Genomic DNA, 18,590 nt, shown 5'->3' on the forward strand with positions numbered 1-18,590 from the left:
AGAGTTATCACTATACAAGTTTAAGAATTGTTCCATTTATTTATTGATTTTTTTGATTTTAACATATAAAATTATATAAAAACTTGAAGTGTTACGTTATAGCTTATTAGGTGATTGAAGATGGCATGAATACCCTTTATGGTAATTTTAACTGAAATTAAAGTTTATATAATTTATTTTGTTAAACAATTTACCAAATACTTTTAGCTTAATTCTAAAAGGTATTATTTTTCATAAGAGCTTCATAATAGTTTTTAAGTTAAAAAAAGCTAGGCCAAACAAGTTCTTAAGAAAATTTATATAATTTTTTTATTATTTTATTAAATTTAATTAAAATTTTTTTATTTTAAAACAAGTAAATTTTTATAATTATTGGTTGATTAATTATTGCAAGTGAAAATATCATTTGTCATTCTATGCTATATAGTACTGATATGACATGCCAACATGTTATAATAGATGATGATGTGACATACTAATGTAATGTGTCACATCATCATGTGGCATTTCCATCCTCTATGTTAACGTTACAAAATTATAATTTTGACTAATGACAATTAGTTAATTATTAATTATAAAAATCTATTTGGTCCAAAATAAAAGTACATAAATTTAATTGAACATAATAAAATAATAAAAACTTATTTAATTTTTTTAAAATAATTTTTTACATAAAGGGCAAGGTGATCTATATTTATTATACCTACCTCAATTCATCATCAATGCTGGCTATTGGCCTTAATTAACGTATGAACTGGCCCACCATATGGCTTTCTACATATGGACGTATCATACGTACCTTAGGAGCGATCACATTGACACTAAACTCTTAAGCATCAACATCATTTCATTCCATCGTTCATCGTAAACATATAATCGTAGCTCTTACCTCAAGACTTTACATTCATCATAATTTGTAAAACATAACATATCATGAAATTTCATTTTCATATCCTATGGCATGTCTCTACGTAGTCATAACATCATCATATTGTAAAGTGGTCCTTCCTAGACATAACATAGTCATGTGCGGTGGCCAACCGACAGACAACATATTATCATAGTCACCCTCTATTGCCTAAGCAAGCGACGGAGTACATAATCATCATTCAGAGCAATCTCAATGAATAGAATCATAGCTCTATAGATAGGAATCATAGGCGGGACGAAACCACCATCACTACTTACCATTATCCCTCTCAGTAACGTAACATCTTGCACAGTAGGCAAGAATCACAAGTGAGACGAAACCATCATCCTTGCTTACCACCATCCCTACCGATAGCATACATAGTCACAATGATATGGACACACTCAACCTCATACATACATCATCCAGAATCATCCACGGACATTACAATTTTCTTCATTCATAATTTGATGATTTATACACTACATATCATCATCATAATTTGATGCTCATCATAGTGAACATTCTCTATAAATAGCCTAGGTATAACCCTTTAAGGCTTCTCATGCAATTCTCATAACATTCACTAGTTTAGACATGATAGTTCTAGACACATACGTCATATACACATTAAGCATAGCATCACTTTTCTCATCATTTAGATTCATAATCATATATCTCTAGGCTCATCACATTATTTATTTCATACACATATTGCCAAACTCTGGCCTAGGCATAATCCTTCTACGAACATCATATTATTTCCATAGCATACATTAGTCTAGGATAAAAATCAATACATTTGGACAATGTATCGATAGAAATCGCATTCACTGTTATGTTCTTCAAATCTATCGATACATTAAGCAATGTATTGATACATATTTCCTAAAATACCTTTCTCATGCTTTTTTTACCTTTAATGTATCGATACATGGAGCCCATGTATCAATACTTCTTGTGTAGAATGCACTTTTTCAGCACTTATAGCATTCTTAGCTCAAATCTCTAACTCTCTTTTCTTTTCCTACTTATATTACGCGTTTGAATTCACCAAAATTCACCCGATATCAACACAAAAGCTCATTGCATAATTTAAATTCTCATTCTTGCCTTATATCACATAGCATATCAATCAAACATAACATGAGTTGCTTACATATCATATTCATCTAAGTGCCAAACAATGCACTATGTCATTCAGGTGCCAAACATATGCACAACATCATTTTGGGTCTTTACATATCCATACATTTCATAATAATTTTCTATGGACGTAGGCATTCTTATAAGCATAAACATAATAATTCATTTAAGCTCTTTCAATAGCTTAACTTACATTAACATACTCAACATCAAGATCGGAGGTGTTACAATTGATTAAGTAGTTTTCAAAAATTTCTCACAATCACACTCCTTTTGAGATGAGCCAAGCCTTGAATAAGCAAAAGAGTTTTCACAATTTTCAAAATTGAACTTATATTGAGATTAGTCGAACCTTGGTTAAATCAGGGGCTATTTATAATTTTTTTCAAAATCAAATTCATTTTGAGATGAGTTGAGCTTTGATTAAGTTAAGAAATTTTCAAAATTTTCAAATCAAACTCATTTTCAGATGGATCACACCTTGATTGAGTTGGGGTGCTTTTAGATTATTCAAAATTGAATCCATTTTCAAATGAATCAAGCCTTGATTAAATCAGAGTGTTTTAGATTTTTTTTTTGTATTGAATCCATTTTCAGATGGATCAAACCTTGATTAAGTTAGAGAATTTTTAGATTTTTGAAAATCAAATTTATTTTTAGATGGATTGGGCCTAAAATCTTTCAAAGTTGAATCCATTTTCAAATGGCTCAAGCCTTGACCAAAGTAGGGAGTTTTGAAATTTTTCTAAGTTAGACTCACAAAAATTGGTCAAGCTTCAATGAAGGATTTTGTTTTTCAATAAAAAAAAACCTTACACACAAAGCCTAAATTACCTTTTCGACTAAAATAATTGCCTATGTCTTGGCAAAATTCTTGATAGTTAAAAAGTACATAAAGAAGGCCAACTATAGACACCACACTTTGTTGGAGGTAATTTAAAATAATGATGAAAGAATTTATAGATAAAATTAAAATTAATTTAAATTTAATTTTGGATTTTAGATTACACATTTTTGGGCTTTTTAACAGATATGTTGATTGGGCACTATTTTTACATGAATTAATATTTTAATCCAATCAAAATTTGGATCATATGAGCTTTAATAGCCCAAAGTGAATTTCAGTTCATGGGATATAAAAAATATGGAAATATAAAAATTACTAAAAATAGAATTTTTAGAAGGAAAAAAGAGAGCATTGGACTACCGTAGCTTAGCATGGTAGTCAGATTTTCCCTCCTCTCTAAGTCTCTAGCTCTCACCCTTAAACTTAAAATTTTGCTAGTCCTTGAGCAAACCATAGAACAAAATGCAGTAACTTAAATGAAGAAAAACACTTAACGAGAAATTAATTTCACCATTTCGTTAATCACCTGTAATATCCTCAAAAGTTAATCCATATTCATAACTCTAAGCGACACACAAATATTATTCAAGTTCATATTTCAATTCAAATGCAAGTAAGTGAATTTCCATGTGCGTGTGCAATCTTTTCACCTAGAACATTGTATAATTTGGATAAGTTTATATTCATGCGTTTCATTTTTCAGAAGTTTGTTTTTCATTTTTCTCTCCACTAATGTAGACTGACACTAAATTAATGATCAATAGGACTTTAATTAGCTTGTAATATATGGCTAGGGTCAAGGTAGGATATGAAATAATATGTACTCAAATCACCCTAAGCACATAATCAAGTTAGGACCTATTTAGAGCTTTATTTTCTTCACCTAACATACCCCTTTTTCATCTAATTTTTCTTTTGATCAACACTTCATTCTATTTTTTTTTCTATTATGTTTTTTTTTCTCAATATTACACCTCCAAACTTATTTCTTTTATTGGGTAGTGAGATGAATACAGCCATACTTTTGAACTTTTCGTCATTTTTCATCTTTACTACCTCTTTCAATATTTAGTTCATAACATTCCCTAAATTGACTTATGTACTTAAGAATGAGGAATATAAGAATTGTTGGAAATATTAATATAAGTGTTTAAGCTAAAAATTAAGGGTTCAAACAAAGAAAATGTATCATAAGGATCAAAGGGGGAAACTAAGGATAAATTATGTAAACGAAGGCTAAAAAGGCTCAATCAGTCCAAAATGGTCTAAATCATCTCCTTGACTAAGTATAGCTTAGGATTTAACCTCGAAAGAGAATCAAAAAATTCTAGAACTCAATACATAATTCAAAAACTCATATTCACATAAACCTTTGTAAGTACATACATTGAATCTAAGTGAAAGACAGTGTCAAAATGTAAAAATTTGATCCTAGCAATGAAACTTAGCGTAGAAATTTACATAACACTTCAACAATATTTACATGTTTCAAAGAATCAAAATAGGAATATAACTAAGTTCTCATCATTGGTTAGGTAAATTAAAAGAAATTGGCGCAATTAAATCTAGTTCAAATATTTGTAAATTTTTTAAAGCAAATGCATCAAATTAAATGAAAATTCACTAACTTAATGACTAAACTTAAAATTCCTCCACACATCCCCCTCCCCCCCCACCCCCCCCCCCCTCAAAAAAAAACTAAAAATAACATTGTCCCCAATATTAAAAAAAGTAAGGTAAAAAAATATTCCCATAACTTTTGATTCATCTTGAATGATCCTTTTCCTCATCTTCTATATTTGGGTCCTCCACTGTGGAATCATTCGGTAGAGTAGGGAAAGAAGTCATATCCATACCAACATGCTCAGCATAAAGATGCACCATCTTCTCAATGGATTGCATACATGCCACTTGCTGATCCATTCGAAGTTCAAGCCTTTCCATCCTTTAAGACATGGAAAAATGTTGAGGTTGCATTTGTGGTGGTGGACGACGTGGAATAGAAGAAGAATTACCTTTAGTAGCTGACAGCTCTCAACCATAAAACCAATTCCTAATTCTCGCATCCAAAAGAGCTTTAAAATTTCTTCATTCTTCTCCCAATTTATGCCTACTTTCTTGCACAAGGCTATGATCAAAGATGGAAACCATAGCCTATCATGAGGCGAGCGAGCAACTTGATCAATGCTGTTGAATACCACTTGACCTACATTAATTGACATCCCAAAAACAATTGCATCTAATAAAATAACTTTATCCGTTGTCACGTCACTAATATGTTTCATAGGAAGTAACTTTCTAGTTAAAACTGATACCAAAGTTTATGAACTGTCTTCATGGTATTGGCCTCAAAAGACATAGGTATGCCTTTAGTCATTTTCCATTTAGCCCCCTCATCATAAAGTACTCTAAGAACCCCATCTAAATCAATGTTACCAGTTAAGAATTGGCCATGCTTATCATTGTCCATGTTAGGTAAGTTATAAAATTGATTGATCGTTGAATTGTTAAAACAAACTTGACATCCTCACACAAAAACATGGCCATTCATGTGCTCGACTATGTTGGCATAAAATTCTCAAACAAAAAGTTAAGACGGCTACCTTAGGTTGTTCATAAAATTGTTCCCATTTACACTCAGTGATGACCTTATGAACAAAAGTATATAACTCAATATGGACATCAATGCCACATTCTGGAATAGGGACTTTATGCACTAGTGATTGAGTATGCCTCTTAGCCGCATCAGCAGACACAAATTTGTTATAATCAAATCAAGTCCCACTACTACTACCTTGGGTTCTTTTCTTGGGAACCATCCCTTATATACAAATATATAGTAATTATCCATAAAACAAGCAACCATAACCTAATTAGATAAAACATTAAATTAGAAAAATCACTATTTTTACACATTGCACCACCCACAAATTCCATGACAATGCAAAATTTTATGTTCATCATTCACCTTTATCTAACAACTAAATTCACCATAATTCACTGTAAATTGATTAAAATCCAATATATTGATTCCAATCTTGCAAAAATTTTAGTTACCCACTCATTAACAACATTAATTCTTCCATAATATTTAAAGCTAACAAAGTTGAAAATACATAAAAGAAAGTTGCTTATATGAATGGAGAATGCAGAAAATGTGGAGAATGATATAATGGTGCAACCTTACTTGCCATAAAATAGGGATTTAGTGCAAAAATTTTGTGATGGGTGTTTAGTGGGTGGAAAGTAGAGAGAGAAAAAGACCTACAAAATGATAAAATATGGGTTGAGAAGTGAGAGCTGTGAGTTATAAAGTAAAAGCCCCTAACATGATGTTGCGACGCTACTTTTTGGGTGTCGCGGTGCCCTAACCTCGGCCGAATGTATGGGTTGGGTTTCATGCACTGTAATGGTGGTAAGTATTTGGCATTGCAGTGGCCTCCTTTCTGGTTTTTGTATGAGAGAGGCCACTATCGTAACGTCATGGTGCTGACTTTCTCGGCACTGTAGCGTTGTTTTTTTTTTTTTTACTTTGCTTACTTACCTTATGTAATCCTAAGACCTGCAAATCAAATAGAAAACAATTAGACTAGGAAAGAAACATAAAATGATAAGTGAAAATTTATAAATAACATGAACTAAAAATAACGACAAAAATAAACTATGTTGAGAAACTTGGCTTACCTCCCAAGAAGCAGTTATTTACAATCATTAGCTGGACTTTCGTGGATCTCATTTGTGGTTGGAGAGATGGATGGATGATCGTTGATGATCAATATTTCCCCTCAGTAATGCTTCAATGGTTGCCCATTCACCTTGAATGTCTCATTAGTCAACCCATCAACTATTTCCACAACTCCATGTGGAAGCACTTTTGATACACTAAAAGGTACTAACCATCTTGAGCTTACCCGGAAATGACTTTAATCATCAATTGAACAATAATACCTACTGACTTGGCTTTAAATGTCACTCGACAATCCTTTGATTATGCCATCTTTTTATCTTTTTCTTATATAATTTGGCATTCTCATAAGCATCCCAACGAATTTCACCCATCTCATTTAATTGAAGCAATCTTTTCTCACTCATTATTTCCAAATCAAAACTTAATTTCTTGATAACCTAACATGTTTGTATTCCCCAAACATCAAAAATCTTCACTTTCAAAATGTTGTTAAGTGACATCTCATGTCTTCTAAAAATGTTCCCCACTATTTGACATTTGCCACAGTGCAAAACAAAGTTGTGAGCATCCCTAAACAATGTTGGCCAATACAAACTTGATTGAAAAACTTTGGTCGCTATTTTATCTCCTCCAAAATGGCCTCCATGTTCTAATGAGTGACAATGTTTCAACACGTTTTCCACTCCCTCTTATGGAATGCACTTTCTTATAATTCTGTCAGCACATTGCTTAAACAAAAGTTGTTCATCTCACATATAAAATATAACATCATGTAGAAATTTCTTTCTCTGTTTATAAATTAAATTTGGAGGTAGAAGCTTACTTACAATGAAGTTAACATAATTAGCATACCATAGTAATTTCTTTTGACCAACATATAACAATTGTTCATCAAAGAAAGTTTCATTGACCAAAGAAATGTACTTACCTTGGTTGTGATGCTCTAACCATGACTTTTAGTCTGCTACTTGGGTTTTGAACCTTTTTTGTCCTTAATTTCCAAATCAAATTCTTGTAACAACAAAATCCATCTTATTAACCTTGGCTTGGCATCCTTTTTAGCAATTAAATACTTAATTGCAGAGTAGTTATTATGAACAATAACTTTAGTACCAATCAAGTATGAATGAAATTTCTCAAATGTATATACAACAACTAATAATTCTTTTTTAGTGATAGTGTAATGCATCTGGGTTTCAGCCAAGGCTTTACTTGCATAATATATAGAATAAAATTTTTTATTCTTTCTCTATCCTAACACTGCACCTATAGCCTGATCACTAGCGTTACACATAAGCTCAAATGGGAATGACTAATTAGGAACTACAATAATGGGTGTAGTTGTCAACTTATTTTTCAATTCTATAAATGCAGCATGACATGTATCATCAAATTTAAATGGGATATTGTTTTCTAAAATATTGCACAAGGGTTTACCAATTTTGGAAAAATCCTTAATGAATCGTTGATAAAAGTCAGTGTTTCCAAGGAAACTTCAAATACCTTTTACCGAGGTTGGTGGTGGAAACTTTTCAATGGTCTCAATCTTGGCTTTATCCACCTTTAATCTTTTGCTAGACACCTTGTGACCAAGAACAATGCCTTATTGTAGCATAAAATGGCATTTTTCCCAATTTAAAACTAGGTTTGTCTTTTCACATCTTTCCAACATGCTATCAAGATTGAACATGCATTCATCAAAATTATTGCCAAGACCCAAGAAATCATCTATAAATTCCTCTATGGTTTTCTCCACCATATCCGAGAAGATAGACATCATTTTTCATTAAAATGTGGCTGGAGCATTGCACAACCTAAACAACATCTTTCTAAAGGTGAAGGTACGATAGAGACATGTGAAGGTTATTTTCTCTTGATCTTCTGATACTAAGGCAATCTAATTATATCTTGAGTATCCATCCAAGAAATAGTAATACTCTCTTCAAACTAACCTATCCAACATTTGGTCAATAAAAGGTAAAGGAAAATGATATTTCCTTATGGCTTTGTTCAGCTTGCTATAATCTATGCATACTTTTTAGTTAGTGACTATCCTTGTGGGAATGAGCTCATTGTTTTCATTTGCCACCTCCGTTATCCCACCTTTCTTTGGTATGCATTCCACCAGACTTATGCACTCATTATCTAAAATAGGATAAATGATGTTAAGGTCTTGCCACTTGATTATTTCCTTCTTGACCACCTCTTTCATGATTAGATTCAATCTCCTCTGATGCTCAACTATGGCTTTGTGATTATCCTTAAACAAAATTTTATGCATGCATATTGAAGGACTTATCCCTTTGATATCAACTATAGACCACCCAAGTGCCTTTTTGTGCTTTCTCAGAACTCTAAGCAACTTTTCTTCCTACTTGTTAAAAAGATCAGATGCAATAATAACCAAACAAGTAGATGAGTTTTCAAGGCATGCATACCTTAAATGCTTCAGCAATGGTTCGAGTTCTGACTTAGGAAGATCTTTAATTGAAGGTTTCATTGGTGAGGATGAAGAGGAAGACAAATCTAACAACTCAAATTGAGTCCCCAACACTCAAGATAGGGCATTCAATGCATTGACACATTCTATGACCTCTTCATTATTGGACTTAGATTCAGAAATCAATGATAGTTCAAATGGGTTAGTAGGATAAATTTCCATGAAGACTTAAGTTGTAGCCTTATCTACCACACTATTAACAAAACACTCATCATGATCATTAGTAAACTTTAAAGCTTGAAAAATATTAAATGTTACGTCTTGATCTTGTACTCGCAAGGTAAGTTCTTCTTTCTCATCATGAAAGGTCTCCTAAGGATAATAAGAACCTTTTTATCTTCCTCCATATCAAGAACTATAAAATCTGTTAGAATTATGAATTTATCCACTTTTACAAGCACATCTTCCACTGTGCCTCTTAGATATGTGAGAGTTTTATCTGCCAATTGAAGAGTCATAATGGTGGGCTTAATCACCCTCAAACCCAACTTGTTGTAAATTAACAATGGTAACAAATTAATACTTGCCCCAATATCACTCAAGCCCTTGGCAAAAAAATAAAGCACCAATTATGTATGGAATAGTAAAGTTACTTGGGTCCTTAAGGTTTGGAAGGAGTTTATTTTGAACAATTGCACTGCACTCCTTAGTGAGTGTTACTATTCAAACTCACATAACCTTCTCTTTTTGGATAAAATATCTTTTGGAAATTTAACATACGAAGACATTTGTTCCAAGGCCTCTACAAATGGAATATTAATGTGAAGCTTTTTGAATACCACTATAAATTTTTGAAATTGACTCTCTTCTTGTTGCTTATTGAAATATTAAAGAAAAGGTGGTACTGGTAAAGTTTCCATAATCACTTCAACTTGACACTATTCCTTAGAATTTGCAATTTGACTCTCATTCTCAGTAGTATTGCCTTTCTATATGACTTTTTGTGGTCCACTTTCAACCTCTTTACTACTTCTGAAGGTGATGGCCTTGACACTTTTTTTACCTTCCCTTCTTGGATTTGCTTTTGTATCACTTGATAATGTCCTTGGAGTTCTATTGTTTAATAAACTACGAATTTGACCAATTTGAGTCTTGAGGTTTTCTAGTGATGCAACTTGACTTTGCAAGATAGTATAAGTCTGTGACATGTATTGCCTTAACAAATTTTCCATAGTTGGCTTTTTTTTTTAGATAGGCGTTGTGGCTTGATATTGGAATCTCGAAGGTGCATTTGGCCTTAAAGTTGAGGAAAACCCTTGATTATTAGCCCAAGAAAAGTTTGGATGGTTCCTTCACCCTAGGTTGTAAGGGTTGGAGTAAGGGTTATTTTGTTGTCTATTCCCCACAAATTGCACTGTTTCTATCAAACTTGGACACTGATGGCTTGCATGATTATCTCCACAATATTCACAAGCTATAAACGGACCTTGAATGAAGTTAGTACTAAAGATTTGAGTAACTTAGTTAGAGTTACTACCTGTGCAAATAATGTTAAGTAAGCATTTATATGGCCACTAATTGTTGTTTGCAACCATCTTTTCCAACAAATCACATGCCTCATCAATTGATTCAGTCATTAAGCTCCTCCTACAATGGCATCAATGGTAGTCTGAACTTGCCCACTCAAGTCATTGTGGAAAGTATTGACTTGAAGCCACTTTTGAAGACCATGATCAGGACAACACCGAAGTAGTTCTTCGTATCTTTCCTACGCTTAGCACAATGATTCAAAATCTTGCTGCATGAATGATGTTATATCATTTCTCACTTTTGCTATCTTAGTTAGAGGAAAGAACTTAGTAAGGAACTTTTGAGCAAAATCATCCCATGTTATTATCGAGTTAGTGAGAAGCATATTTAGCCATACTTTAGCTTTATCCCTCAATGAGAAAAGAAAAAGCCCCAACGACTTGCATCATTTATGACACCATTGTGTTTGAACGAATCAAAAATATCCAAGAAGTTTGATATATGGCCATTTCGATCAACATTCGGTAGAACCCCAAACTAAACTAAAGTTTAAATCATGTTGACAATGGCTGGCTTAATCTCAAAATTGTTGGCTTCATTAGCTGACCTTCAAATGCTTGATGGAATCCCTAGCACCAATGGGACAACATAATCCCTTAAGCAACAATTTTTAGCTAGTACATGTTCTTGGATTTGTTGTTCTTCCTAACGATCAGCTATTGTATTTGTTTGACCAAAACCTCGCTGATTTTCTTATCGAAGCCTACGGAATGTTCTCTCAATTTTTTGGTCACAAGGTATAATCTCCAAGCTATTTGCTCTTCTCATACAACGACAGAACACACCTACAAAAGAAAGAAATAAAACTTAAATTAAGACAAATCTGTTCAATTTTAATATTAGTAAATAATAAAGAAAACAAAATCCCTAGAAACGGCACCAAAAACTTCTTGTCAAATTTTCATGCAAATGCATGTTATCACGAAGAAGTAAACTATTAGAAGTAGAGTATCATTCCCATAGGGATTTTTTTCTAATTTTTCACTAAGTACTAAAATTTTATCACAAATCAATCTTATTTAAGTAACTGAAAATTGTAGAAAAAGTAGTTAAAACAAAATTTAAATAAATACTAAAATAACTAGCAGAAATTAAATATATTTGAGAAAGACATGTGAAAATCGTTAATTTTGTCACTTGGACAATTAACTTGGTGAGCTTAGGAAATAATTTTTTTGACTTAAAACCTCAATTTCATCTTTGAAAATTCATAAATAAAAGTCATGAAGGTTTTGGGGGAGATTTAGAATTAGGTTAGGCCTCACAAGAAACAACTTTCATAAGTTTAGACCTTGAAAGTCAAACTTAGTGCATAAAGGGTTGATCCTATGAAGTAAAAATAGAGGGAATGAAAGGTTCTGGCTAAGGATCGAATATAGCTCCTCTATAGTTGATCCTAGGAAGGAAAAATGGAGGAAATGCCAACCTACTAGTCCAAGATCAACTATGGACCCTCTATAGTCGATCTTTTGAAAGAAAATCGAACAAAAAAAATGGACATTTTGGTCCAAGATTGACTATAGACCTTTTATAGTCGATTTTGTTAATGGAAAATGGGTAAAATATCAAACCTACTAGTCCAAGATCGACTTTAAACTCTCCATAGTTGATCCTAGACTACCCAATTAGCCTAAAACGGGCTTAAAAGCCCTAAAACCTAAAAATTTTTGATTTTCACCTATTCCTTTGTTCTCAGCCTATTTTCTCTCAAATTTCCCACCTTTCAAAAGCTTTAAACTCCATCAACAAATCTTGGATTCTACATGCCAAAAGTAAGGATTTCACTCCCCAAAACTTAGTTTTGATGATTTTTGTTTTCTCTTTTTAAAAGCTATAAATTTTATAGGTTTTCAGGATTGGCTAGATCCCTCCACTAAAAGCTCACTAAGGAGGAAACTAGGTGAAAAAAGTTCTCTAATTATTGGGTATGAAGTTTGGTGGAAATAATTGGAAATAGGTGAAGATTAAATAGGGTTAGAAATGGGTGCTCAAAGTATTTTAAAATTTTTAAGGGTTTTAAGGATATTGATGATTGAATATCATTTTTAGGTGATATTGGAGTAATTTAAGTTGTTGGAAAATCTAAACTTTTGACAAAGAGTGCTAAGACGAAAATAATGAAATTTAGATGTATATTATATAAATATGTTACATGTATATAGTTTTGTCCATAGGGAATAAGCCTTTTGAAATGTTTGATACCTCAAAATCTGTGTTTTTTTGTGACTAGTTGAATGATTGCAAGTTTGGAAATTTAAACGAAGTGATTTGCCTTGCATAAGCCCTAGCATCCGGTCAACTTGCCTTGGGATTGATGATTTGATTCAGTCTTTGCTTCAAATTTTTATTTTGTTGATGAGGGGAAATATACTTTGCTTGGAAATCGACTTTCTACAATTGACTTTATTTTATTTGAACCCTTTGTTTCTTGGATGGTGATTGGATTTATCTCTTCATGTTGGATCGAGTATCTGGATATTGGTAAACATAATGCAAAATGTTTTAGTGGAGCTTACATGAGTTATAAACCTGTAGCTACTGATAATAGACAATAGCCATTGTGCATAATGCTTAGCTTTCATTGGATAGTTGATAGAGTCCTACCCCTTTGATTTAGTTTTATTTGGCAAATGATACAATCCTACCACTTTTAATATACGATCGATAATTATCATGTATTCAACCCCTTTGGTGCTATGGCACAGTTTGATTTCGTTGTCCATGCTACCTAGTGCTTCACAATCTATTTGAAATGATATGTGACACTGTGGAATTTATGCTTGATAATTATTTTGGATTTTGGACTTTGGTATTGATATCACCTCAACTTTGGACTTTGGATTTGGTATTTGTTTAGACCTCAATTCTTGGAATTGATGTTTATTTCAACCTTGGTGCTTGACTTGTTATTTGTTTAGATTTTAGGCATTTGTATATGGATTTAGACTCGATTTACTCGATGTAATGCAAATGATGTTAATTTGAAATCCATTCGTTTTCCTCAAGGATTTTCTAAAGACAACAACATTACTTAATTTGTTTTGAATTACACTTTGTTTTCCTCAACATCTTTTACAAAAGCTTTAAAATATGATATTTGTAAATTACTTTCTTGGAAATACTAGAACATTTTATGAACTACAATTTTTATTTCAAAGGTTTGAGAATGGTTTCCTGCAACATTTCATAAAATCCTTTTAAATGAGTTTGTATCCATTAAGGCAATGGTATTAAAGTCTGTTGTTACGTGATCATACTTGGCACATAACATGAACCTTGGGATGCTTGATTTTGCTTGGGATCAAATTCCCTTAGGAATTGTCGATATGGTTGAAAGGCAACTTTGTTATTTTTTGAAATGAATTATTTGCCTTTATTTTAAAAGTATATTGGAAAGACATTCTCCCGTTTAGCTTGTTTCCCCTTCTAATATCTGCTCACAAAGTTATTTATAAGTCACACATATAAGATGAACTCATTTTGCATATCAGTAGTTGCTTAGCTTGTTGTCCGTTAGGAAGAGCCAACATTCCAATTAGTCTTTAGTAAGTGATCTTATGGCATCTAGTTCACATCAACCCTTTTGTTTCAAGTTATTCTTTACTGGTCTTATTTGATTTGGTCATTTTATTTGACTGTTATGAATATGGCTATGTTTATGTCTCGTATTAATGACATGCATAAGGAATTCGCTAAGTAATGGCCATATTATGTAAATGCCATAAGATAGCCTATAGTTTTTTGGCTATATATTGCTTTCGCATTCTTAGCACGTGAGTGTGAAAACTAATATGATTTAATCCTTTGTGATTTGATATGTTCATGTATATTTTATGTACAATTCCATAGTGATGAGTCCAATGAGGTAATTTCGAGTTTTTATTTCAATTGTTCATCTTAGGCTTGCATGGGTTAAGAGGGTAACTCCCAGTGATACCCTTATGCCGGTCATGGCCCCAAATTTAGGCTATGATAAAATTGGTATCAAAGCCCTAGGTTTGTTAAGTCGTAGGTAATTTTTCTTGAGTCAGTGGAGTTAGGTTTCTATGTTGTGTTTTGTTTTCGGTTTATGAATTGCAGCACACCCACAAGTAAAAGACTTCATGGATTCCTTTGTTTGTTTACAATCTACCCTTTTGTTCACCATATTGAGTTTAATGTTTGCTCCTGTCCAAGTTAAGATACCACCTTGGACACGAGCTACTGTAGGAGGCATAGTAGAGCAGGGTGTTACCATTGATGCATCTACGAGACCAAAAGCTTCCATCATTAGGAAACATGGCAAACATGTTTGGACCATTAAGCTTGTTAATGAGGAGCCACCAGTAGCTGCAAGTAATAAGGCACTTGTGGAAGAGCCTGTTGATGTTCAGTCTTAGGAAGTGATAGGTGAAGTGCCTGTTAAGGAGCCCACCTTGACAAATGTGGTATTAAATCAGCAACGGGTTAATAGGGTCATGAAAATCAAAGCTACTCGTTTGGATGACCTTGAAAGGTGAGTATAGGGTCAATAGCTATTGTGTAGTATGCATAGCTCTTAAGGTCAAGATGATCGATAATAGTTAAAGTCAACTAAAAGGACTAATGAGGTTTCACTAATAGATTTCCTTAAGATGAAACCACCCTCATTTTATGGTTCTGATGCAATAGAGGACCCTTAGATTTCGTTGATTTTCTTGGATGAGATGGATAAAATCTACATTGCTTTGGAATGTTTTAGTGTGTGACCAGTGGAATTAGCCAGTTTGAAGCTTAAAGATATAGCTTGTTAGTGGTATCAATCCTTACGTAGAAGTAGACTAGCTGATGCTAACCCATTTACTTGAAAAGAATTTATAACAGTTGTTCTGAGTCGATTTTTGCTAGATAATGTACGAGCCACTAGGGCATGTGTGTAACATCCCGTACTCGGATATGGTGGCTAATAAAGCTTATCGGATACCAATTAAGTTTAATTAGAGTGTTTAAGAGTGATGAAGGGTGAAAGAAATAGTTTGGAATAAAACATTTCACACGTGAGAAAAATAGTAATTAAATTATAATATTTTTATAAAGGATGAATTAGCAAGTTAAAAGGTGAATCGGAGGTGAACCGGGACAAAGTGAGACATTTTGCGTCTAGAGGAGACAAGTGAAAAATTTTGAAATAAAATAATATTTTATTAATAAAATAATATTAAAATATTAATATTTTATTTATTGTCAAAATTAATTATAAAAAAGGATTATGTGACTAATCTAAGTGGGAGAGAAGAAGTACGAAAGAATTTTGAAGAAAAATGATGCTAATGGGACCTGCGTGCTTTTATTAAATTAAGCTAGAGGGGGTAAGTATATATTTAAATATTATGGTGACACCTTGACAAGATGCAAATTTTATATTTTGTTTGCACAGGTGTAAAGGAAGGAAGATAGAAGAAAATTGGAGTTTAAAACATGTTCAAAGGATCAAATTGTAAATGTTGAAAGTTTAGAGGGTTAAATGGTAAATAAGGAAAAGTTTGAGGACATATGTGCCATTTTAATTAAATGGACATTTACTAACCAAGGAAGGTTAGATTATGTGAAATATGAGATATACAGCTAAAATTCACTATTACTTACAAATCATTGCATTGAAAAAGAAGGAAGTTAGTGGGGAACATGTGGGACTCCACCATATGAAATTTGATAAAGAGAAAAAGGATTAAAAAGTATTGAAATGGGAGAAAACTATGGTTTGGTAAGGATAGCCCATAGTCAACAACATAAAGATGACAATGTGATTTGAAAAGGAAAAGGAATAATCATATCATGAAATATTATTGGGTGATAAGGTGGCATTAAAAGGAAATGAAAGTGAAATGCAATAAAATACATGTGAAATGTAATCAAATAAAATAAAAGGAAAAGTTGCATGAACAAGCCAATGGGAGGTGGTGATAATAACAAAGAAGAGAATTGCATAACATGTAAGAGAAAAGAAAAGAAAATAATGGAAAAAGAATGGACAATGATGGTGGCGGGTGAAAAGGTTTCAAAAGCCTTTACCTTGTATATATCTACATGAAAGAAAAGAAAAATGACAAAATGACTAAACTTTGGGTAATCTGCCCATGAGAGAAGAAAGGAAAGGAAATTTGAGTGTGGGGAACTTGGGAGAATCTGCCCACACCAAGGAATGGAAAATGACTTTTCCTTGAGAAAACCCACTCTTTTGGAAAGAAAAAGAGAAAGGATTGGCTTGGAAGCAAAGTGAGAAAGAAGAAAAGAGAAAGGAAGAAAGAGTTGAGTGAAAAAGGCTTTGAGGAGGCTCAGTTTTGTGGAAGTTCGGAGAAAAACCAAAAGGTTTTCTCTTGCATGCCATGGTTGGAGCTTTAGGAAGGCATGGGAGGTTCGGCCTAGAGATTCCAATCTAAGGAAGGTAAGTAGAACCTTGATTTTGGTTATGATTTCTTGAGGAAATGAGTTGGTAATTGTGTGAGAATGTTTGTGGCAGCAAAGGTCCTCCAAGATTTGAAAGAAATAGATGCATGCATGTGGATCAATCTTGGAATCCATGGTGATTCTGGAGATAGTTAAGTAATGGGTGAGTATTTTAATCTTGAATCACAAGTAAACAAGAGAAATGAGATGTGTGCTAATTGTTTATGTTTATGGCAGCAATGATAACCATGGATGGGAGGAAATTGTGAATCATATGTGGGACTCAAGTTAAAATCGAGAGGTGAGCATGCAATGTGTCCAAATTGTGTTGTTTTGGTTATGAACAGTTGATAGTATGTGAAATGCTTGTTAAAATGCTTGTGGTTGAGGTTGATGAAAAATATGAAATTTGGTTAAGGAATCAATACCAAGCTGCTACCCATATATGTGTATGATTAAGCATATTGAGTTTAATTTGTTGCTAGGAAATGTTTGTCGTAGTGGCGTGCCGAAGGAGGTAACGGGTGACCAGCAAGTAGAATTAGCTAGATATGTACTTGAGTCAATAGCAACATAGCGTCCCACTATTGCAAGTGAGTAGGGGGTGTCGATTTCGAAATTTTCATGCTATATATATATATATTGCTTTACGATGGATAGACATGTCAATTTATTTTAAATGCGATTGGTTGATAGCATGAGTTGGTAGATATCTTAGGAATTTCTGAATGTCAAAGTATTTGAAATTGTCTTGATCATATATATATATATATACAAGTTATGTACATAAAGGATTTTAAAACCAGGAAACAAGCTTTTTGCTACAATTTCTATCAAAATGTGCCTTGTTGATTGTGTGATGTGCATTCATGAATGAATTTCATACTCACCATGCTGATTTGACATCTAAACCTCATGCAAAAGGTTAATAATGTAAAGTCTTACAAAAAGGGGATTTTATCATGTTACTGTGATCGGTATTTAGAAAATGATTTGAAATAATTCTTTTATAACCTGTTTTGCTTATATATTTTATCAAATCGGGAGATTCGAGAGGTAGGCCGATTGTCACTTCGGTTAAGTGTGACCCTTGTGCACAAGTGAGCTCTAGCAGAGAACCTTTGGATCACCAAAAGACTGTTAGATAGGCTGGGGCCATGGTCTATTATACATGGCAAGGCCACGGTTGATATATGTGCTAGGCCACAAGTGATATACGCTGTTGGGACTGCCTGATTTCTCCGATGTTGGCCAACATCGTTAAGACTGCCATGGCTGTGGGGATCTGGTGGAGCAGAGGTCCTAGATGTTATTATGTGGAAGTGAGCCCATGAGATTTTTATTTTTATTACCTACTCGAGGATGATATCTCTGGGTTTTCACATATGTAGTTTTTCTCATGGTGAGAAATACTAGTTTCTCTGCAGCTTTCCTATTTGATTAAAAGCTTTCAGTGCTTTAAATATTGATTATGAACTAATGACGTTGGTTTAATACCTTGTGGATGAGATGATTTATGAGCTTGTGTAAAAGCTTTGATAACTTGTGATTTCACGGAAGCGTG

Source organism: Theobroma umbraticum, unplaced genomic scaffold (genome assembly GCF_002168275.2).
Source record: "Theobroma umbraticum cultivar Fairchild unplaced genomic scaffold, ASM216827v3 scaffold_2.0, whole genome shotgun sequence".
Taxonomy (NCBI): Eukaryota; Viridiplantae; Streptophyta; class Magnoliopsida; order Malvales; family Malvaceae; genus Theobroma; species Theobroma umbraticum.